The 24313-nt window shown below is 38.4% G+C and overlaps 2 pseudogenes; both read left to right on the forward strand.

The window, feature by feature from the left end:
• Nucleotides 1-2802, forward strand: LOC145500611 (uncharacterized; annotated as a pseudogene).
• An 11593-nt stretch (nt 2803-14395) lies between these two features.
• On the forward strand, nt 14396-16793 carry LOC145500060 (uncharacterized; annotated as a pseudogene).
• Nucleotides 16794-24313: the final 7520 nt, after the last annotated feature.

The following is a 24313-nucleotide window of genomic DNA, read 5'->3' on the forward strand; positions in this document are numbered from 1 at the left end:
GGGGCAACAAAGAACCTTTTTTGCCAGCTGCTGCATTTATTTGTCAGCATCTTATGACGAAAGGGCACACTTGATAATGCAGGTATTTAAATAATATTATTTTCTCGTTTGCAGCAAATGTTGGATGTTGAATATTGAGTGAGCTGCAATGGCCACTTTAAGCCTTTTAAAAAGAACAAGTGTGTTTGTGTTTATTTGTTATTGTCAGACCGATTTACAGCAAAGCTAACATTTTATGCGCAGGTTTATTGGAAGACTAAATATTACAACATTGTTGGCCTATGCTCAGGGTGTTCCAGGTGTAAAACACAACCAGCTTCTGGCGGGCAGTGATCCAGTACTGTTCGGAGTCTCTTTTTAAGAGTGGATTTGGTTTAATTTGTTTTCATGTATTATTAATTCATTGCTTCGATATGTATTCCCATAATATGGTACTGTACACTTTCCTCTTAGAAAGAAATTATTACAGACATTGACCAAGACCACATTTGTCGTAGTCATCGATGACGTAAGAATGAATGACAGTTTGTCAGAATTCCTTCTGCAAGTGCAAGGTGGTCTTATGCAGGACTCTTCCCAAGCAGGCATTGATTCCCTTTTGGAAGGGGTCTTGTTGACATCCAATGCAAAAGAAAATGAAAGGTTGGTAAAGTTCTGGGCCCAGTTGTTCAAAAGACAGGTTAAACTAACCTCTGGTTAGGCGTAACTGGAGGAGGCTCGATAGGCCAAAATTCTTGAAAAATGGCAATTCTTAGAATATTGTTTTTTAGGCAAGTTTAGTTATTGTAGTCTTGAGTCAGGAGTGTTTTTTTCCAATTTTCTTTTAAAATAAATGTGTTTTTGAGCCATTTGTGAACTTCTGTAAAAAAACATAGACCGTTTCCATGGCAACCAGAGTTGTTTACGCATCGTTTTTAAAGCAGAAATGGGATGAAATTGAGAAAAAAAGCCTGCAAGAGCAATTCAATACTTGTAGGGGCCTGGGTAAGAGATATTGGGCACTTCATGGTAAATACATGAAGCATTGAATCCTTCAAACACGAGCATAATTTTTGAGTCGCCATTTTCAGAATTTCTCCTGTCAAACAAATTGAGCAAATGCCTCCAAAGAAAAACTTTAGGAGTGGTAAAAGCAAGAAAAGGAGATTTGCAGGTAAAAGATATGGGAAAAAAGAGCGGACAACGAGGCTTCAATTGGTGAAGAATCGGCCGAAGAAACCGAAGGATCTGGCACAGAAGAAAACAAGCGGAGTTTGAGCATTGATGATACAAAAGTGAAATCTCTCCCGGCTTCTATGAGAAAACTGGACGAAATTTCAATTGAATCAGATAACAACTCAGGCAAAGAATATTCCAAAGGACCAGAGGGTTTTCGTTTGGTTGACATTTCTGTGCTTTCAGCAGTTTTCCATTTATTGTGTTGTCCTGTTTGCAAGCATGGCCGTGTCGAGTTTGCAGGAAGACAGCGGTGCCAAGATGGGTTTCGCTTACCTTTTTTTATTGACCTGCAAGAACCAAAAGTGCAAGTTCTTTGAGAAATTTTACTCTTCCTCAAAAATCAAAGGGAGCCAAGCATTCGAGGTAAACAGGAGGATAGTTGTGGCTACCAGAATCATTGGTATTGGCCATCAAGCACTTGCAAAATTTACTTGTGTCATGAACATGCCCCTGCCAATGAATGAAAATTCTTACAGAACCCATGTTGCTGTTGTGAGGAGTGCTGCACAGGCTGTCTGTAAGCAAAGTATGGCAAATGCTGTAGAAGAAGTAAAAACCTTTTATGAGCCACAGGAAGATGGGATATTTGACATTGGAGTCTCAGGAGATGGCACTTGGAGGAAAAGAGGATATTCATCCTCATATGGAGTTGTTACTGCCCTGTCCACAATCACAGGTAAAGTGATTGATGTAGAGGTTATGTTGAAGAACTGTAAGGAGTGTACTGGATGGAGGGGAAAGGAAGGTACGCAACAATTCCAGGACTGGTGGGAAGGACACCAGCATCTCTGTGAGGCTAATTACCTGGGCAGTTCTGGATCAATGGATGCCTCTGGGTTATTGGCCATATTGCAGCGATCAGTTGAGAACTATTCAGTTCGCTACACTGAATTTTTGGGAGATGGTGATAGCAAAGGCCACAAACTTATTGTTCAGGAAGCTGTCTATGGTGATAGGAAGGTTATGAAACTGGAGTGTGTTGGCCATGTTCAAAAGCGTCTTGGTTCACACCTTTGCTCTCTGAAAAAGAGACTCGGACAAACCCGTCTTGATGATGGCAAGCCAATTGGTGGAGCTGGAACGCTAACAAATAACACTATTGACAAACTTCAAGTCTACTATGGGAGAGCAATTAGAAACAACACCCATAACTTTCAAGACATGGAAAATGCTGTCATGGCTATATGGCATCACTCCCAGTCAACCGATGACAGTCCTGACCATGACCTTTGTCCAAGTGGAGAGGATTCCTGGTGTGGCTATCAGAGGGATCTAGCCCTGGGAACATCTGATTACCAGCATAGCCATCCTCTTCCCAGGGCTGTTGCTGATGCCATCCATGAAACCTTTGAAGATGTGAGTGACAGGAACCTCCTCACTCGCTGTCTCCATGGAGGCACTCAGAATCAAAACAAGGCCATCAATGCCCTTATTTGGCAACGAGCAACAAAAGAAACCCACTCTGGCTTGAACACTGTTGAACTTGCTGTATTTCTAGCGGTCTCACACTTTAATGATGGTGCAGGCTCAATCAGTTCATATTATGTTCCAGCTGAGGTGCATGGAGAGGGCCAGATCGAATGACAGTGACGTCAAAGACTCACAAGCGTAATCTTGCATGTGTGAACCAAACTAATTAAATATGCAGCACCAGATTTTGCGCTTATAGAAGTTAGTTGTCATTCTGTATAATTTATGTGTGAACACAGCTAATTAAATTAGCTGTGTTCCACATAAATTAAAAACATAAAACTCATAAGTTTTTGGCATCATTTTCCCCAGTGTATGACATTTGCAGATTGTAGACTGAGACTGTCGACTTTTTAACTAAATATCACATTTCCATTTCCATTACTGATAGCTAACCGTGAACAGGCTAAACTGAGTGCTATTCAGGCTAACCTGACGGATATCAAGGCTAACCGGAGTGCTATTTACAATGTAGGCCTAAATGTAGTCCGCAGTCTGCAAATGTCATACACCGGATTTTCTCCCTCGGTCTGGCTCTCTCAGTGTAACTTGACTGCAACATAATATCAGCTTGATTTTTGAAACTGAGGCCCACTAAATGGCTTGATCCATTTTTGCCATATAAAAAATCGGAATCAATCAAGTGACATTCTTTATCACAGGGGCACTTTTAAGAGTTGCACCAATAATTATAAACTTAAGAACTGAGTTCAGCACAGCAAGTGGAAATCTCAACCAAAAAAAGGTTTGACAGATGTGGTCCCTTAATGACAGACCTTGTTGAAGTCCATGGTAGGGATCGACATCTGCCAGCTCATCTACCTCCTCATCCTCCATTGGCTCATGCAGCTGTAAAGTAATGTTGTGCAACACTACACAAACGACTACAATCATGCAGACTTTTTCAGGTGCCATTCTTATTTCCAAATGCAACACATGAAAACGCCTTTTCCATTGGCCAAACGTTTGCTTGATCACCACTCTTGTTTTGGCATGAGCGTCATTGTAGGCCTCTTGCGCTGCACTTCGTGTTGTTGTGTACAGCGTCATCAAGAATGGGCTGCAAGCATACCCACTGTCCCTAAGAAGGACGCCATTGTTGAGGGAACGATGGTTGTTTTGCAAATAAGTGCAAATGTTACTTGTACGGAACACGTGACTATCATGAGTACTTCGCGGCCAGCGAGCAACGACACTGGTGAACATTCCTTCAAATTAAACAAGATTTTTGTTGAGGCTAGACCTCGCTCTGAACATACATGAACATACATGAACATACATCAGCATAGCATACCCAATGCAAAAACTTGATGCAGCAATAAAATTCTATACTGTATTTATTCAATTTTTATCCAAGTAGTCTACAACATTGATGTGACAAATTTTAATTCTCACCCTACAGACGAACTAGATACTCTTTGTAGAAAAAAAGTACTCAATACCAAAACAAGACAGCTTGACAGCTGATAGAGTTATGTAGTTATCTGACAGCATACATAATACACATGTTTTGTAATTAAGAGATTTTTCTATTTTATAGCAACATGTTACAATTTTCAGCCTGATCTTGTTCTTATAAAAATGGGGCTGTAATGGCCAAATTTCAGCCTGGTGTTCTTAATCCATTTGTTCTTATATGTGGGTGTTTACTGTACAATATAATCATATAGAATCAGCTCTCTCTTAAACATTGTTAAATGGATTCGAAATTGGCAATTATTTTACTTTTTGTCTTTACGAGTTCTTTCCATGTTGATAATCAATGTCTTACCATGATCAATTCATGTGATTGACAAGGTCTAGTGACCCAAGCAAGCAAAGGGCAAAAATATTATATATTAACAGTTTATACACCAATATTTTGTGGAAAGAAACAAACAAAAGAAAACAACAACAAAAATAAACATAAATAACTATTCAAAATAATTTAAAGCTGTTAAAAACCTTAAGTTTACATTTTACATATTAAATGGCAGGGCTATACACTTTGTGTATAAGAAAGAAGACGAATTTTCAGCCATCAAGGAAAAGGCCATGTCATGGATCTTATCTGCAACAACAGGGTGAGTAAACATGTTTTATGTCTTATGAGTCAACATGTCATAGGGTCTCAAAGATTATGCAATGGAAAAGTTGCCTTTTTGATGAATGAAACTCACTTAAGTGCATTAATTTAATTTGTGGATGGGAAACCTAGTGTAAACATTTGTGAAAATAAAATAAAAGCTCTGCATTTTGTGTGCATTTGTAAGCTATATAAAGTGACCAAAATTCCAGAAGAATTAATAAAAGTTTACAGAGATAATACAACAAGAATCACACAAAATGGTCAGTGCCTTATTATTCACCGAGCTTATGTCTCTGTATTTTTAAATGATATAACATTTAGAAATAGTTAAATAAATAAATATAGTTACATTGAGGGTACTTAAACCACTAACTCAAGACATCTTTTGAACATTTTTCCTTGTGACTTAATGCAGAACAGGTTCTTCTTATTAAGGAGGACTCTTGTCACTGTGATAAGACCTCATTACATTGTTACATTGTACTATCCTTAATGTTAGTAATATGGTAAATTAAAGTATAAAAGTTACTTAAGTTGTAATTCATTTTAAAGGGGTTCCTGACAGTTTGGTCAACGAGGTACAAAGACTGTTTGACAGCAATTCCCCATAAGGGTGTCGTGCTCAGTCAACTGATCAACATTCTAATCGCTACCATCCCTGGCCAGCAGGCACAGTGGTACAAAGGTGTGGCCTCAGTGCTTCTTGTCCACACAATGGTGAGTTTTGAATTGCTGACAGAAAGATTGTTGAAAGTGTGGCCCTTTTTTGGTATTGCTGTTATTCTCTTTTCGTAACTCATTGCTACACCTCAAGCACTAATTTTGGTTTTGGTGTTCAGCTTTACATGAGTTGTGGACTATTGATTGAAGCAGATCAATTGGTTGAGCTGGTGAAGCAATACATTGAGCACTACAAAGAGTGTGCAACATCAAGAGAACAGCATGTTCTTGAAAAACTGGGACAAACAATTGTCCAAGAATGCCAAAACCAAGATGCAAGAGAAAAGGTAAATAATTATTAATAAGCAAATGATTGAGTTATTTTTTTTGCAGAGTTGTAACAAATTTGCATGATCTGCATGCATTTTCAAAATGATCCTAAAAACGTCACAATCTGAACTCATAATTTTGAGTTCTTAAGGTGACTAATCTATCAACTCTTACAGTTATAGTTTGATGTCAATTGTAATCCAAATCTTATCAAATTTATGTTGGAGCAGGAAATATCAAAACTTGTACATTACATTACCCTCATCATTTATAGGTAAAGACATGGTTGAACTGGATGGTAAAGGTGAACCAAAATGGAACAATGGTCAAGGGATTGGCCATAAAGTCCAGTCAGCTTGTAAACTGGCCCCACATTGTCGGGTTATATAAGGAACTCCATGAAATACATGATGTATATCTCAATCCATACACATGAAGATATGGACAGATGTGTGTATTGGACAATAAATGCTATTATTCCAACAGCTACCAATTCTGTGAGAAGAAAAATAATTAACTATCAGAGGAGGTTGAGCAAAATATCATGGTTTGTCAATTTTGACCAAATCAATTGATCAGCGAGAACACTGACAAATCATTTTTCGTGCTAACAAAGTTCAATAATTGTTTTGTCATTCAGTCACCAAGGTTGTTTTGAATTCGTATTTAAACCACTCTGACGGTTCAGGGAAAGAAGCTGTCATTTTTCACTAGTTCATAGTTTCAATTACACATAAGCAGAATATTGTTTAGATGAAACTAAGCATGAGCAGACCATTACTTGTGGGCAGTTACTTGCAGATTATGTGGTGGGCTCTTGGAATGTTAACGAGCTAAAGAACTTTTAAAATCTCCTGGATCTAAAGTCAGGATTTCCTTAGTCAAATGAAAATGATTACAATTTCTTTACAATTACAAATGTTGTAAATGCTGTAAATGTACCTCTTCCAACTACTGATTCAAGAATGTCAGCTTGGCCATGATCACATTACTGGTAGGGTGTCCAAGTTTGAAATGTTCACGCCATTCCAACAGGATGTCAAATGATATTAGCACAGAATCTGCCACATTAAACAGGCCTCACAAAAAATATTGTACAGAAGAAAAAAACAGTAAGGAAAGACCTTTGGCTATAAATAGCCAAGGTTCTCAAGAAATGGTGGCAACTGCTTAAAAACCAGCTACTAATTTTGCATCAACTACTTCTTATGGTAAGGTTCACTATATGTTAATGAATTAACAGTGCAGTTATGGGCCTCTCTGTGGGAGGCACAGTGCCCTCATAGTTAGTGTGGTCAACTCCACAGTGAGCGGTCTGGGTTCAAGCCCTGGCCAGGGACATTGTGTTGTGTTCTTGGACAAGACACTTTACTCTCACGGTGCCTATCGACCTAGGTGAATAAATGGGTACCGGAGAACGTAATGCTGGGGGTAACCCTATGATGGACTAGCATCCCACCCAGGAGGGAGTACAAATAAGCATAGTTGCTTTATGCTACTGAAGCGAAGACAGCTTATGCCTGATGAGCCACTTAGCTCATATGCAGACTTTACCTCCACCTATAGGCCTCTTAGTATTCAGACCACCAAACAAATTCAAGTACTTACTCAACTAATGCCATGACAGTTATTCCAACAGGCCAACAGAATGGCAAAGTCTTGGAACTTTAAAAGAGAGCAAAGTTTGGACACTTTGTAAGAAAGAAGTCTGGAACAGCATAGTGCAATTGACGAAGAAACATTTGTGATTTTCAGTCTTGCTTTGCTGTCTGTTTTGCAAGTGGCAGAAGACTGTTGGAACACTCCAAGCAAAATGATGTCACAGTAGGTGTTTTGTTCAGAGGGATATGCCATATTAGGTGATAGGAAAAGATCAATTCATCTATAAATCTGGTGGTAAAGACAGGGGCAATTGTCCCATTAGAATTGCAAGCACACAGGAAAGAAATACAAAGATTGAATCATCTTGCCGTATTATGCCACGACTTTTCGACAGTTGATCATGAAGTTTTGCCAACTTCTCGTGCTTTGTTATCATTACCTGGTCTCAGACCAGAATTTCAAGAAATGCTGCAATTAGACGGTTATTTTTAAAGTAGAGTGTACCTGTTTATATGAAATGGTTGTGCTCGAATATTTACACCAAACATGATGAATGCAACTGTAATCAATAGAGTGCTCCAGTTTCACGTTTTAAAATGTTTTTTTTCCCTCAAAGTCAAGTTCGGCTGTGGGTTTTCCACAAAAATTAAAACTGCCAATATTGAACAAATAATGTGTACCACAGTTGTAACCTTCAAAAAGAAACATACAGTAGGCAGAAGGAAAATCAATTTCGGGCGATATGCACGTGCCAGTGATTGAAATAAATTTGTATAATATTACAATGTACCAAAAGCAGTGTATGTTTGCAAAAGTTAATTATGTGGTCAACCTAGAAGGAAAAAACAGATTAGAAGCATCTTTATTGACGAAGAAGGTTCCATTCACTTATTTTTGTTCTTCATGAAATTAGCTGACCAAGTTCCACATTGGTTTCACATATGATGAATTTATCAAAATGTACCACACGTTTATTTCTCTCGACAGGGGATAAAACCAAGAATGTGGAACATTCCGGAACATCCCAGAACATCGAATAATTATAATAATTATGTGAAAAATATGTAAAATTAAATTTTTAAAATTAAATCAAACAAAAATAAATTGGTTTCAGCTCACAAAATAAAAACAAAACAAAAAAAGGCAAAAGAAAGAAAAATGAACATGACTGCAATGAGTGAAGGCTAGCAACTAAGAAGAGTGATCCATTCCTTCCAGTCGTTCGCTGTCAGTTTAATCACATGACTGTCCCTTATTCACTGTGGATGATAAATAGTAACATGAAGACAGAGCCGTGACAAAACTATGGCTACTGACTTGACAAGCAACTGTATGATGCTCAGACGAACACTTCAGATGTTAAAGAAAAAAGGGATCAAAAAAGGAGGCGCAATGAATTACCTGGCATTCATCATCTGGACCGTCCATGTTTGTGTTCAAAACAGTGCTGTAAAGCCATGTGACGCAATTGGCGGGAAAGAGGAGCCTGCACTTATTGTAGTCAGTTGAATGAATACCCAATGCTCCCTACCCCTCCCCTACCACCCCCTATCCCCAATGATATCTTTTCATATTTTGATCTGACACCAGTTTATTGTTGTTTATTTTAGTTTTGAAAATTTAATTTTGCATATTTTTTCATAATTATTATAATTATTTGATGTTCTGGAATGTTCCATGTTCTGGGTTCTATCAACGGCCTCAACAGGGTACTTTTTTTGGGCCATGGAAGAGACTTTCACACAACATAATATAGAGTATGGGCTTTCAGAAAATTTTAGTTTTGACTTCAAATTCAATGTACCAGTGGGATTTTAATGGTATTGTAATTACCTAAAATTAGCCCTTTCACTCACGAGCTTCGATGAAGGTACTTGTATCGGCCTAACATATTATAACACTTGAAGCTTTTGCTAATCAAATTAATGATTTAGAAACAGCAAGACATGCACTATGAGCTACCCAAAGTATATTGATAGATATCATCGCATTGATCTGTACGAGTGAAAAGAAAATGCAAAGTTTTCGGCCATTTTGGTGGCAGCAGGGAGCTAAAATGGTGATTTTCGTACTTTCCTTGATTTCAAAAAAACTAAAGTGCTTCAGGACCTTTGAATGGTATTTTAAAAAACAACTCACTATAGAGGTTATTTGGGCAAAAATTGAAGAAATCCAAAATTTCACAACTGTCATCATTCTCGGTATTTAGAGGAATTGGCTCTTATTAACTTCATGCTCGATGGACTTCAATAGACTCAAAATTATATGTAATCTTATTAGAACACATTGAGCCCATTAAATTTGTGCCCTATACATGCACATTTAAGTGTTCAGACAGTAATCAAGTTTCACATTCTTTCCTGCAGGTATGACGCAGGCAAGCTGTGAAGTTGTGGTTCTAGCTATGCTTAACAAAAACAGCATCAGAGATGTACAAGTGGACAAACACCTGCAACCACTGAATAAGTTCTTTAATCTGACATTATCAAGAGGCCAAGATAAAAACATGCATGTCCATGCTATTGTGAATGCATTATGCATGCACAAATACATCTCATTCAAAAATGCTGCAGATATAACAAACCTCACAAGAGAGGACATTGGCATTTTAAGGTCATTGTAGTGTGTTAGACCCACAACTGGCATTTGGCATTGTTCATGACTTGTCAAGCTGTGAAGTTGTGGTGCTGACTGTCAAAAAAAGCATCATAGGTGTATAGGTGGAAAAACATCTGTGAGCACAGAAGAAATTTCTTGTTTTGTTGTTAAGAGTGCCTGCCTGTAAAAATCAGACAAATTCTTAATTTCGCAGCAAGAGTCGAAAATTCGATTTCGCTCATATTCTTATGGTAGATAGGCTAGGGCATGACAAAAACTACTGGATAGTTTTTTGGCAAAATATCCTTTTATTTCAAAGAAATATGCAAATTACCAAATTCCATTAAAATCGTCATTTGACGCACCATTTTATCAAGCAAGTTTGATAGCCTCGCATGCAAAACCACACCATTCTTCCATCTCTAAAACACTCAAATATTTTTGTGCAATGTTTAAATGTGTACTGGGTTGATTTTAGGGAATGTGCGTTGTCTTTTTGGGTGCAAAATAATTAAATTTCGAAGACATGTATTTCATTCACTTAAAACTACTTCGTGAATATAATTAATTTTCACCATGTGCAAAACCTTTAAATGGATTAAGCTTCTGGTGGTTGAATTGCAGAAGGATGGTCTACAGATTCCTGTAAAATTTCTTTGGGCAAATGATTGTGAGCGACACGAGAGCTTTTCAAAGTACGTCAAAAATGCAAATATTTGACCATCCGTTGTCAAATTTCAATTTACAGGTTAGACGTATATTTTAGCATGCGCCACATGACTTGACCTATAATAAGTTGAAATAGACACAGAGCTGATAATTTCGAAATGTTCTAACCTTATTTGTTGTAAAAGGCAGATCAAGTTGATTTGATGTGTTTCTAGTCGATCTCTCACCATTCGTCGCACATAAAGCAGAAGTTTGCTTTTGTTTACACAAGGTTAACGTCCGATGTACATTGCCTACTGTCAACCTATTATTGGTCGAATACCATGAATCTTTGACCATCTTTCTGCGCATATGAACATCACTGCATCTAAGTCAAAAATGCCTGAGTCATTTGTAGATAGTTGCTTGCTTTACACTGTGCCAAAATATTACATTTGATTGATTGCTGACCATTGCTGATAAGCGTGTCGGTGCAGCACAATCTTACAGCCGTTATTTGTTCGTCACGCAATGCTGTCACAGCATATGCTGCCCCTTTTGATCTAATTTGTATAGAGCACTCTCAGGATAAGTGAAAAAATTTAATCATTGTTCATCTATTTGTTCATAAACAAATTATAGGTCAATGAAGCAAGAACTAGCTGAAATAAAAATAGGAAATCACAACGTGTCTAATTTGTGAGAAAAACAGACTAAATTTAATTAGTACATAATTACGTGAGTAAATAGCCCTGGCCATGCCATTTTATTTGGCATATTTTGTTTCCTTAGTGGCGAGGCATTGGTATGTTTGTAACAGAAAGTAGAGGACTGTTGTCAATACAGTCCAAAATTATTGTCAGTAAAATATTGTAAATAAAACACCTATTGACTGGTTACCTCCGCAGCCACCATTTGGTTGTTCCGATAAGGGTTTCATTATTGTCCTTACCACTATTAAGCGGCCACCCAAGATTTAAAAACTTTGTTTTGGAAAGGGCAACAGCAGATAAGAGTCTGAAATTGAAGGTGCATGACGAGTGATAATTCAAACACACGTCTATCTTGATTGTCTTGAATTGACTCCATGTTCACCAAGAAATTTATATCCTGATAGTGAAAAATTAAATATTCAAGGTACACCAACCTCTAGCCCCATTAAGCGGTCACCACCCATTTTCCCGAGGGTAGCCCACTGTATTACATGTAAACCAAAAATAATTGCACAGCGCGAAAAGACCTACGTATGAGTTTAGCGTCACAGTATTACACAGGGCATGTAGGCAGCGGTGGTCGAGTAAACGATAACAACAGGGGCAATGGTAAACTATTCATTCTTTTCATTTCTTAATTTAATCTCTTCTTACTCGGTACAATTGTGTGCTGCCAATGGTTCCAAGCCTTACGGAGCCTTACGTATTAGGATAGAAATTGTCCTACCTCTACCCTCTAAAATGGGATGACAGCATTGAGTGACGAACAAGGAACCGCTGCAAGCAAGCATTCAAGCCATCAAACCATAATGATCAAACAATATTTTGGTGTAGTGCAAAGCAAGCAACTATCTACAAATGACTTAGCCGTTTTTGACTTAGGTGTAGTGGTTATCATATGTGTCGAAAGAAGGTCACAGATTCATGGTATTCGACCATTAAAGAAGTTGACAGTTGGTGATGTACATCAGATGTTATGTAAACAAAAGCAAACTTCTACTTTATGTGTGACGAATGGTGAGAGAAACACGTCAAATCGGCTTTGGACCTGCCTTTCAAAAGCAAATGAGGTTAGAACATTTCGAAATTATCAGCTGTGTCTATTTCAACTTATTATAGGTCAAGTCATGTGGCGCATGCTAAAATATACGTCTAACCCATAAATTGAAATTTGACGATGGATGGTCAAATATTTGCATTTTTGACGTACTTCGAAAAGCTCTCGCATCGCTCACAATCATTTGCCCAAAGAAATTTTTACAGGAATCTGTAGACCATCCTTCTGCAATTCAACCACCAGAAGCTTAATCCATTTGAAGGTTTTGCACATGGTGAAAATTAATTATATTCACGAAGTAGTTTTAAGTGAATGAAATACATGTCTTCGAAATTTAACAACGCAACATTCCCTAAAATCAACCCAGTACACATTTAAAAATTGCACAAAAATATTTGAGTGTTTTAAATTCGGAGGAATGATGTGGTTTTGCATGCAAGGCTATCAAACTTGCTTGATAAAATGGTGTGTCAAATGACGATTTTAATGGAATTTGATAATTTGCATATTTCTTTGAAATAAAAGGATATTTTGCCAAAAAAACTATCCAGAAGTTTTGGTCATGCCCTAGCCTATCTACCATGAAAATATGAGCAAAATCGAATTTTCGACCCTTGCCGAGTTATTTGCCATTCTTATGGACAGGGACTCTTAAGAGGTTAAATTTGAATCAGATGTCTTTGCTATACAAAGAAAATGCTCTGTTCCACTACCTTCTCTACCTTGTAAACCCTTGTATACCCTTGTAAACCCCTGTAAACCCTTGTATACTCTGGTAAACCCATGTTAAGCCTTGTATAACCCTGTAAACCCTTGTATACCCTTGTAAACCCTTGTAATTCCTTGTATACCCCTGTAAACTCTTGTATGCCTTTGGAAACCCATGTTAACCCTTGTATACCCTTGTAATCCCTTGTATATCCCTATAAACCCTTGCTTACCCCCTTTAAACCCTTTTATACCCTCGTAAACCCTTGGGGACCCTTGTAAACCTCTGTATACCCTTGGATACCCTTGTATACCCCTGTATACCCTTGTAAACCCTTGTATACCCTTGTATACCCTTGTAAACTCTTGCAATCCCATGTATACGTATGTAAACCCTTGTATACCCTTATAATCCCTTGTGTACCCCTGTCAACCCTTGTATACCCTTGTAAACTCTTGAATACCCTTGTATACCCTTGTGTACCCTTTTACATACTTGGAAATCTTTGTAAACCCTTGTATACCCTTCTAAACCCTTGTATACCCATGTAAACCCTTGTATACTCCTATAAACCCCTGCAATCCCTTTTATACCCTAGAATAGCACTTTAAGCCACTGTAAACCCCTTGTACAGCCCTTTTAAAAACATGTGTGACCATAAAATCACGAGAAGCAAAAACTGGAAAGTGATCAATGTAATGAACCCTGGTATGTAGGCCTGTCCCAATTGTGCTTGTATAATGCTGGAAAGTTGCTTACTGGAAAGCCCAAAAGATGCTAAAAAATTGCCTAAAGTCCAAGAAGTTGCTACCTAACTTTCAAAAGCTGCTGCCTAAATTTTTAAATAAACGATAATTAATAGCTTTATCTTTCAGTCTTGTTATCCTCACATGTGACTGTGACCCCATCACATGCAACAAGATACAAAGGAAGCTCTTGCACCAGATTAGCTATTGTGTTGTCATCATTGCCGAAGGGAAATTCAGAACTGTTTTCAGCCAAGAATTTGGGCTCTTCCAGTAAAGCAGCTGTCATATTCAGGGTGTAATCAATAACAATAGTGAATGAGTACACGATTTTGAATCAGGAAATATATACAGTTGACAGCTTGTATACAGACAAGGAAGTGAAGGCACGTAATAGATGTGTGGTAGAGGAAATAAAACTCCATTGATTGACATATTGTTCAGAATGTGGTTGTAACACATTATACTGACCAGATAGCCTGCAGAACAGGTGTATTTTGTTTTTAGGTAGAGGTGAGCACGAAGCATGAGTGACCAGATAGCGATGAATTTTTTTAGTTTTTTAGGTGAACAGAGATGAAAGCGAGGCGAGCGCAAGAGGAAGAGCACAAAGTCGCCGAGCACAATTGGGACAGGCCTACTGGTGTGGCTAAATTGTGCCAAATACTGTTACTGTGCTAAATACTGTTACTGGTACTGTTTTATGAATAGCTTCCTTGGTACTTGTTTACCACTCAGGGTACATTCTGCCACATGTGGTGAACATTATACAGGCTGATCTCTATGATGTAAAGAACTCTGGCCTATTGGAGTTTGAATAGCTTCCTTGTTACTTGTCTACCTCCTGGGGTACATTCTGTCACATTTGATGAACTTTATACAGGCTGCTGATAACAAAGATGCTGTTCTGTGAATAGTTTCTCTGTGACTTGTTTACATATATACCCAGGAAAAGATTGCGGTGCAATGTGTCATTATCAATGTTGCTTCAAGTCGGTCAGCGAGCATCAGTTTTATTGCTTTGCTTCTTTCATGAAAGGATAATCTACGGACTCTACACATTTTTGCTACTTTGTTTTCTCCTCTTTGGAAGGCTCTGGAAGGCTCCGCAAATTATGACCTCGTCTAGCAGTGCAGGCCACAGTAGAGATGACTTGGGTGTCAACTGACTCCAATTTCACTCAGGTTAGTGCATATGCAGTATTCCATGAATTGTCAAATGAAAATATGGAGGTGAAGAGAAGCGAGATACCTGAAAAAGTGTGAATTCACCAACCCGTAATTTAAGAAACTGTATCGATACATAGTAATTAGCTTGAAAAAAAAGAGGAAAAATTAGTAGGTCGCAAGCTGTGTGAGTTTGCAGTGGTCAACTAGGAACCATTTGTTGAAAACATCGGAGAACCTCATGATTTGCTTCCCAAACAACGCTGTTACTGAGAAATGCCATTAATTCAATGAACTAGAGAACACATTCCTGAGATGAAAAGGCGTCATCGCAAGCGCAATTGGAGCAAAGAGAGCACCCAACTGAATTGAAGGCTGCAGTTACTTATTGGCGTTACCTCCAAGTATTCAACACAGAATTTGACTTTGGTTTCGAGAGGCCACGATCTGACTTTTGCACCTGTTGCAAACAGCTGAACTTGAAAATCAATGCCTCAGAGGATGCAGCTCTCAAAGAAGAGGGAAATGAATAGCTTGGCCTCCACCAGATCCAAGCAGAACAGGGGTACAAGACAAAATCAAACAATGCAGAAAGAGCAAAGCAACGTTAACAAAGACAGCAAATTGTGCATGGTGAGGTTACATATAAATCTGTTGATGTCACTGATATGATCACATTTGACCTGCAACAAAATTTACCAAAGCCAAACCTTCAGGACAATGACATGTTTTATTTACAACAACTCTGGAACTACAATTTTGGCATGCATGATTGTGTCAGTGGCCAAGGATATGTTTATGTGGCATGAGGCAAAACAAGGGGCGTAAGAGATAGCATCCTGCCTCGTGACATTTTGCCAGCGGTTCCGCACTGGGCCCATTCCTTGGTTAGCTATTCAGACGGCTGTGGTGGACAGAATAAGAACCTGACCATTACTGGCCTCTACAAGGTAATTGATTATCTCTATCTTGAAAGGGGTCATATGTACCTCGACAATGACCGAGACTTTGGCATCATCGAAAAAAGGAAAGCGTCCGCCAAACTTTATGTACCCAGAGACTGGTACCAAGTGGTAAAAGAGGCTAGTGTTGCGAAGCCCTTTCAGGTTGTCCAAATGGAGCAGGAGGATTTTCTGGACTATAAGGCATCTGTCTCCAACAGATATACTCTTAAGAACAAGGATTTGGCTGGCCAGAAAGTCTGCCTTAGAGAGGTGCACTGGCTTAACTTTGGATGGGGACCAGAGAAGACCCCTTGAGGGGAGCAGGGATGGCGCAGTGGTGAGAGCGCTCGCCTCCCACCAATGTGTCCCGGGTTCAATTCACGGACTCGGCGTCATACGTGGGTTGAATTTGTTGTTGGTTCTCTTCTCTTCTCCAAGAGGTTTTTCTCCGGGTACTCCGGTTTTCCCCTCTCCTCAAAAACCAACATTTCTCAAATTCCAATTCAATCCTTGAATGCACGGACATTTCTGAATGAGTTCTGTGAACTCCTTGGTGTTCCGTGGGTAAACAAATTACATTTACATTTTTTACAAGGGATTATAAGGATGGTGCACCACCCAATGAATTGTGGATCCGGAAGTCATTTTCGGAATTGGAACTGTGGATGAAGGTGCAATATGTGAGATGAAAGAATCCCATGGACAATGTCATGACCACCACCCCAAGTTGCTTTATGATGACCCACTGCCCCTCAAACCAGCCAAAGTAGCTTATCTGAAAAAGAAGGCACGTTCCACCTTTGTATCGAAGTTTTTACATGAATCTTTACGCTGAAGGTGAAGACAGTGACACTGAATACACAAATTCTAATGTTTCTTAAGACAAATGATTATTCATGAGCAAGGTTTTCTGTTTTGGTGACTTTTTGTGTTTGTTGAATGGTAGAAAAAATACCCCAAACTTAAACCACAGTGTTCGTCATACCTTACGTGAGCAAAATATAACTTTAGAGTGGTTTGTAAAATAATTTTCTCATAACAGTGTTTGTTCATCAGAAACTGAAAGAACACAATTTATTAATAGGTAATACTATGTTTTTACATTTGCTTGTCTTGTTGTTTATTTACTGCAGAAACAAGATCCTTAAAAACATTCAACAGCATTTTGCAATAGGGAGTTCATTTCTTTGGAAAACATACTTGGGCAAATGCGAAAAACACTTGAATGAGTAAATAGTGTAACAGCACATTTGTGTTAGGGAAAATGATTAAAAGGAGAACTAAGGGTTAGTCATTAAGTCACAGCTTGTCTTATAGAATGTGAGAAATTCTCAATGCAGAAAAATTCTCTGAAGGTTTATGGTTTAACCTTGTTATTAGCCTGCCTTACACTAAGGAAGCTTCATCGGTGATCTAGAAATTGTTACCAATAGTTAAGGTTGTGCAATGTTCTGCCTATTATTGAAATTGCCCAGGCGGATTAATAATTCAATATTGGCTGGGAATGATTTAAGAAATAGTTTGGCTTCTATAATGATTTATACAGTATATAAGATGCCATGTTCTTGTTCACCTTCATTTGATTAAGTTCCAAGATATTACTCTATTTAGGTAAAAATATATTGTCAGTTTATTTTTCTTATCTCAACATTGTAAGCTATGAACATAAAAATAATTATTTGCATGGAAATGTCAATAAAAACGTGGAAATTGTGTGCTTCCTTCTGAATAACACAAAGCCTGATTCTGTTAAAGTTTCCCTTCTCTTTCCCAATGTTGCCCTATTTTAGAGCACGTAATGTTTCGATGTATCTAAAGCCCTGGTCAAACAGAACACGACAGTCAATAACAGTTGAAGAACTGAATTTCCCCCCTACCTTTTGTGAGCTATCATGCAAAAGGCTTTCTTCACATTCTTAGCAATTTCCTTTGTTTTACTTGTATTAGTGCATACCCGTGAAGCTAACACCGTCAATGACATTATGCCTAAAGTGGAGGTTGGTCCCATGCTGTTAACGTTGCTGATTCCATTCTCTTGGATGGTTGACTGAACATTGACTTTAGACATCTAAGGATTGCAAAAGTTACGGAAATTATGCGTGTGTGAGACCGGAGTCACCGCTTAAGGAGTTCATGCAGTACTTGCCTCAAAGCCTCAGTTGGAGATTTGCTGGAATGAAAACCATACACCTCGACTTTTAGTGAATTTCGTAATAGCCCACCTCGCCAATCAATTGCCACGGCCTTGGGTATCTAATCGCATGAAACCACCATCAACGCAGTGCAGGCCGTTAACTGACAAACAGCAATTCCATGCTGGTTTCACTGAATAACTTCCTTTCGTGTAGGAAATCTAACTTTTGTTTCCATTTGATAGCTCAAATTTTTTAATAAGTTCCACTTTTTCCATTTGAATATCAAACTTGATGGTTATTAAAATGTTCAATAAGTTTCTGATGTATTAGATTAGATATCTCGGCTAAATTGTTGCTGTTTTGTTTAGAAATTAGTCAAAACACCATTTTAAACTGAGGGTGCCTTGATTTCGATCACTATCTTTTGTTGCAAGTTTAAACTGCTGTGTAGTGGCAGAAAGAAAAGGTGAATCCTGACAATATTTCAATTGCTGTAATGTGATCACTTCTTTTCAAGGATAATGCTTGATTTTACAAAGTGATTGATGATAGATTAATGTCTTGTTTTGTTTACAGACTCCTTAGATCAGAGCGACTTAAAAAAAAAATTGTTGTCACTCAATCAGTCTGTGAATATGTTTCTATAGATTGAACAAGGTGACAGGATACGCGAACAAATGCCGCAAATAGATTGTTCTATTCTGTTAGACCGAGTTATGTCGTGTTTGGTTTTTATCTGATACAACAGTTAAACTGTTGGTCTTTTCATGGTGACCCGCAAGCCCTAGATACTTGTCACTCAGTCATTTCAAATTACCAAACTTTGATCTCGACTAAAGATAAGGCAATAGAAGCTGGTGACAGATCTCACAATAAGAATTGCATAAATGCTCTGGTGAATGAACATGTAATAAAATCACTCACATCTCAATGCTTTGCGAATGTATGAAGCCCAAACTCGGCGATTAAACTTAGACCAGAAGCAAATCAAACGATATGGATATTGTTACACACGGCATTGTCTTCTTATGTAAATGGCATGGTACTACTGTGGAAAGAACAAAACGATTGATAACCTGTGGGAGAGGGGTGAGAGGGTAGGGATTTGACATACTCAGTGAAATTCTTTGTCAAATGCACTACTGAATTGCCAACTGCAAGTTCAGAAACAGAAACAAATAACCTATCTGGGAACAGCAAGATCACAAGTATCAAGACAACTACTGACTACCCTGAACCTCCACCCACAGGGAGTTATGCCAAACTCCCTCTTATTTCTTATCATTAAAGACTTTTTCCTGTTTTCTAGGGAGATGGATTAAAATTGATTGCCATCAAGTGCCAGAGGCAAACTTTGAGTACCTTATTGGGAGGATGAATGCTCAATTGAACTCTGTGTGAGAGGTGTGCCACAAAGCACAGCCCTGTTATCAAACCTCTACAATGAAGCTTTCATATAAAATTTGGTATTTGGACAAATTTTTAGATGCACTAGAGGAACAAGCATCCCTAAACACAGAAGTGCTATTCTCAGGAAATGAGATGTGCGAAGAAGAAGGCCTGTCTGCAGAGGAAGAAATTAAGAGGGCAAAACAAAGGGTTTATGTTCCCGCACAAAAAAGGAAAAGGCCCTCATCAAAGTTTTCATTAATTGTTGGGTATGGAGAGAAAAACATGAGAAGTGGAACTTATATGGTGGCCACACTTGTACACTCTCACCGAGAATGGGCAAATGGTCCTGAGACTATATATAGAACAATGCAATTTTTAATAGTATACTGGACAAAACTGTTGTGGATCAACGTTTTACGACAAAAAATTAAAACAAGCAAAGTGATGCAAATAATTTTGTGAGTGTCTTAAACTTTATTAAACTCCACACATGGAAATTTGTTTTCAAATCGATCACGCAAGGAAGACTTGAGTTACAGAGAATCTAAATTTGCGGAATGAATAACATAAGTACGGAAAATTGTGCGATTTCTGAGAAAAAAAATAGTCATAGTTTACATTGACATGGTAGTGTTAGACCAGTGTTGTTGTGCAAAGAACATTGTTGCATTTTGTGGAATGCCTTCATGAATTAGACAAGACGTTATGAAGAAGGAACAATATCCATCTAAACGGCACTGTAATCCTGTAATACATCAGCAGTTTAGAGAAGCTACCACTGATGCTACTACCACTGAAGGCCATAAGGCAAACCAAAGACAGTTATTTCAAGCTGTTAAGCAAGAAATTGTGAGAAAATGGCAAGCTCCTGGTAGGTGAGCTCCGAAAAAGGTCTGAAAGCTTTCCTAAAAGCAAAAATAGCACAGTTTGAGGTTCTCAGCCAATCACGCTTTAACACAGTAGTATCTTGTGCAATTGTCGCTTGTGCAAAGCACAAAACTAAAGGTAGCCATATTTAAAACAGGCAGAAGACCAGTCTAGTGGCAAGATCAGTTTAAAGACTTCAAAGAAGATCAGTCTCTGAAGACAGTATCGTATTTCAGTGGCCAAATAAAGTTGTAAGTCTTTCTTATGCTTTCTTGTCAAAATCTTGCCCAAAAATCCACCAGCATGTAGAGTTTTTTTGCAAAATAACACTCTAAATGTGACTCTTATTTCTCAGAAATCACCTGATTTTACATGCTTTTGTGACTCTGTTACCAAATTTCGACAAGGTGTAATCCAAGCCTTCCTTGCGTGATCCATACAAAAATAAGTTTCCACGTGTGGAATTTAGTAGAGTTTAAGACAATCACAAAATTAGTTGTGTCACTTTGTTTGTTTTAATTTTTTGTGGTAAAAGGTCGATCCAGGACAATTTTGTCTAGCGTACTAACATTATAAAATGTGCAGTTCCCAAAAATATCTATACCCACCCAAAGAAAGGTCATTGGAAATTCCAAGAGGGAGAGGGTGGAAAGGGGATGAAAAGGTAAAAATTGTAACTGAATGTACAAAGCTCAACTCAAAATTTCTGGAGGGTGAGGGCTCAAACCAAAACACCTTCTGTGTGGATATTATGGATATTTTTTGGAATCACACAATGATATAAATATAATTTAGGTAAACCCAATACACTGACCTCTACTTTTTCCATTGAACAATAAGAGGCCTAACTCTTTCCTCAGACTGGCCATGTTCTTAAATATCCACTGAAATGACGGAAGGCAGTTTCTGCTTTTTATGATATCTCTCATCAAGAAAATCACACCAACACCACAGCTCGTAGATCCCTTGCAAACTTTAGTCTTGATCATCTCCTCTTCTCCTCCCACTTTCATAATTTTTATGGCGGTGTCGTTTCCTTTGAGCCCCAGTGCAGCTTCTGTCTCCTCGCGGATTAGGCTGACCTATGCTCCTGAGTCAAGAAGATTGTTGCCTGCTTTTGGAACCCCTTCTGTCTCTAGATCTTGCATGTTGTCACCAGCAAAAGAGCTTCATGTGGTTCAGAGAGCGATGCAACACCAATGTTGAGTGCAGTGCTCTAGTGAAGCAACGGATAATGAAATTGCATGCATTCCCTTCCATATCAGAATTCATACACTTTTGACATATCCTGCAGTTATCAACTCAATGCTATCTTCCTGCTGGTTTCAGGCAACTAAAGCAGACGTGGTTTTCTTTGGCGACCTAGATATGCTGGTCGATACCGAATACAGTGAATTTAGGGCAGGTATCTGGCCAATGAGATGCGTTTTTGCAGTACCAGCATTTGGGCCCCTTCTGGTTGGGTGTGTCAACTTGAAACACAAAGAGTGCCTTGCTAGATCTCAACAGGGCAGTAGCACGCATATGTGATTTCATCTCTACATTCATCCACTCTATCAGTCACTCTAAAGTTGCTTTTGATGCTCCAAATCTCGTGACCAAACCTTTCGATCATCTGGGCACATTTTTTGCTCGATGATAGACAACATGGAACTATTGTCCATATCATTTTGACTTTCGAATTCCTTGACCGTGTTGAAGCTTCATTTAACTAAATGATCTAAGTCGCAAAATCGCGCATTTTTGTCCGGGTGCAGAGCTCTAAACTTAACTATGTCTTTGGTGATTGTGTCGGACATGAACCTTGGATCTCCATAAATAGAGTCTAAATAACCCCATGCTGCGTCATAATCCTGACCTATCCCTTTAATTAACCCTAGTGGTTTATCTTGCAGACAAGTGGGAAGAAAAGTTATCGCGTCCCTCTTGCTGTTTTTCAATTCTATCGCATACTTCAAATCAGCGCGAAAAATGGTGTAATCTCTTTCGTCTCCTACAATTTGGGCATCTTAGGCTTTTCCATCTTGAAACCACAAGCACTGGTTGAAGTGTTGGAGTTAGTTTGGATGTTATCATTTACCTCATGGATAGCAACAAATAATCCACTTTCACGGTTTGGCATGTCATTATCATTACCGGAACTTGTGCTTTGTTGTGCGTTAATTGGATGATTATTATCGCCAGAACTTACACTAGGGGTGTCATCTATTTGCATACTTGGAATTCCACTGCTTCCCTACCCAGCAACACTCTTATTTTTCACTTTTGTGGCTCAAAAGACCATCACAAACTGCGTAATATCAAGCCAAGGTTTAATAATTGTTTGATCTAAAAGAAATACATTTATAATTCGCAATCAGAACAAACGCAAATAAATCTTTATCTCGTAGCTAAATTCAGAAACTTGAATTTTGACTTACTTCTGTGACGGGTAGTTACAACAGTCGCACTTTGCGGGTTAGCAGAGTCTTTAACAGATTCTCTGGGTGAGCGTGTTTAACAGACAGATTTCCAGACAGTTTCTCACTTTGATTCTACTGAAAACTGGTATGAACCACAATAACCTAAAGCCTTTAAATCAATGTATAAAATTTATGGCAATCACGATTCTTGTCATCAAATAAGTCTGTCAATTAAGAGGCAATGCCTATTTGATTAACAAAACAGTTAGCACAAATTTTCTATACATATTACCTGCCAATGTTTGCCTTTGTTTGACTGAAGTGTTCCAGACAGACTTTGTGCATCCCTAAATCACAATCACATGCCTATTATAGTGAAATAAGAATAGATACAATCTATTCGAATTATTTCAAAAATTCAATAAATGAGGGGACTAGTCAAACAGCCACTGGAGAAGGACCAACAAAAAATATTGTGGAAAATGTTGTGTTTATACCAACTGGACATTACACCTGCTTACAGCATGCTCCAAATACCAATGTAAAAAATTGACTACTTTTAAAAAATATTTGATCTCCAACAGAAACATAAAATATACAGTGACAGGACAAGCTCTGACTGTCCTCCTTAGAAAGGCGTTTGCCTGTCATTTGAAATAATACAAGTGAAATTAAGCCAGGCCAGCTAACCAAATTGACTACATTATCCAGGTACCCCACATCATCACCCAATAGGTGTGTTCAATTAATTATAAATTTGGTACGAGGCCATTAGCAATGTCAGGTTTTAACAATCATATGCAAGCGAAAAAAATTCACTACAAGGAATCAAATAGTCAAAGGCAATCAACATGGGAAATGTGCAAAATCGTTTACGACACCATTCCTTGAGTTTTAATAAGCTTACATCATGAAAACACTTTGCTCAACCTTACTTACCCCAGTTCTTCCAAGTTGAGTCAGATTTGTCAACTCTTGCCAACCACTGTCAGACAGTTGTGACTTGAGCTTGAACAGTAGGTAAATCCAGTCAGGGACCCTCATACACTCAACTCTTTTTTCCCAAACTTCTTCTGACAAAAGTTTTCTAAAAGACTTTTGGATGCCCTTTTCTTTGAGCATCACATCAAATACAGCCCTTCTTGGGTGGGGAGAGGTCATGGTCAACTTTTAGCTACTCCATGGACCTTTTCTTCTTCCGAGGTGGTTTGGCTAAATCATCCGGACTTTGCGCTATTAGCGGGCTTTCATGATGTGGCAGGCTTCTTCCTTCAGACAGTCTTGGTGTGCTTGGTGGTGTCTGAATATCAATATCTTTGTGCTTTCTGGGCTCGGAATCTAACACTCCTTCCCCGCTTTGCATTTGGGCCAATTTTCCACTCTCATCTTCAAGTGAGTTGCAGTGTAAGCCACAGGAATTGATTGAAGATACAACTGCTCTGAAGTAATCAGACTTCATGAAATGGCAACTCAACCAAGGTTTCAATCAAAGAATTCCGAGCAGAAGGTTGAAGGCTGATGCTACATGAACTTTTTTTGCTGCTTCGATGCAAGCAAAACCAGCAAAGATGGTTCCATCTTTGCAAC

Source organism: Orbicella franksi, chromosome 10 (assembly GCF_964199315.1).
Source record: "Orbicella franksi chromosome 10, jaOrbFran1.1, whole genome shotgun sequence".
Lineage (NCBI taxonomy): Eukaryota > Metazoa > Cnidaria > Anthozoa > Scleractinia > Merulinidae > Orbicella > Orbicella franksi.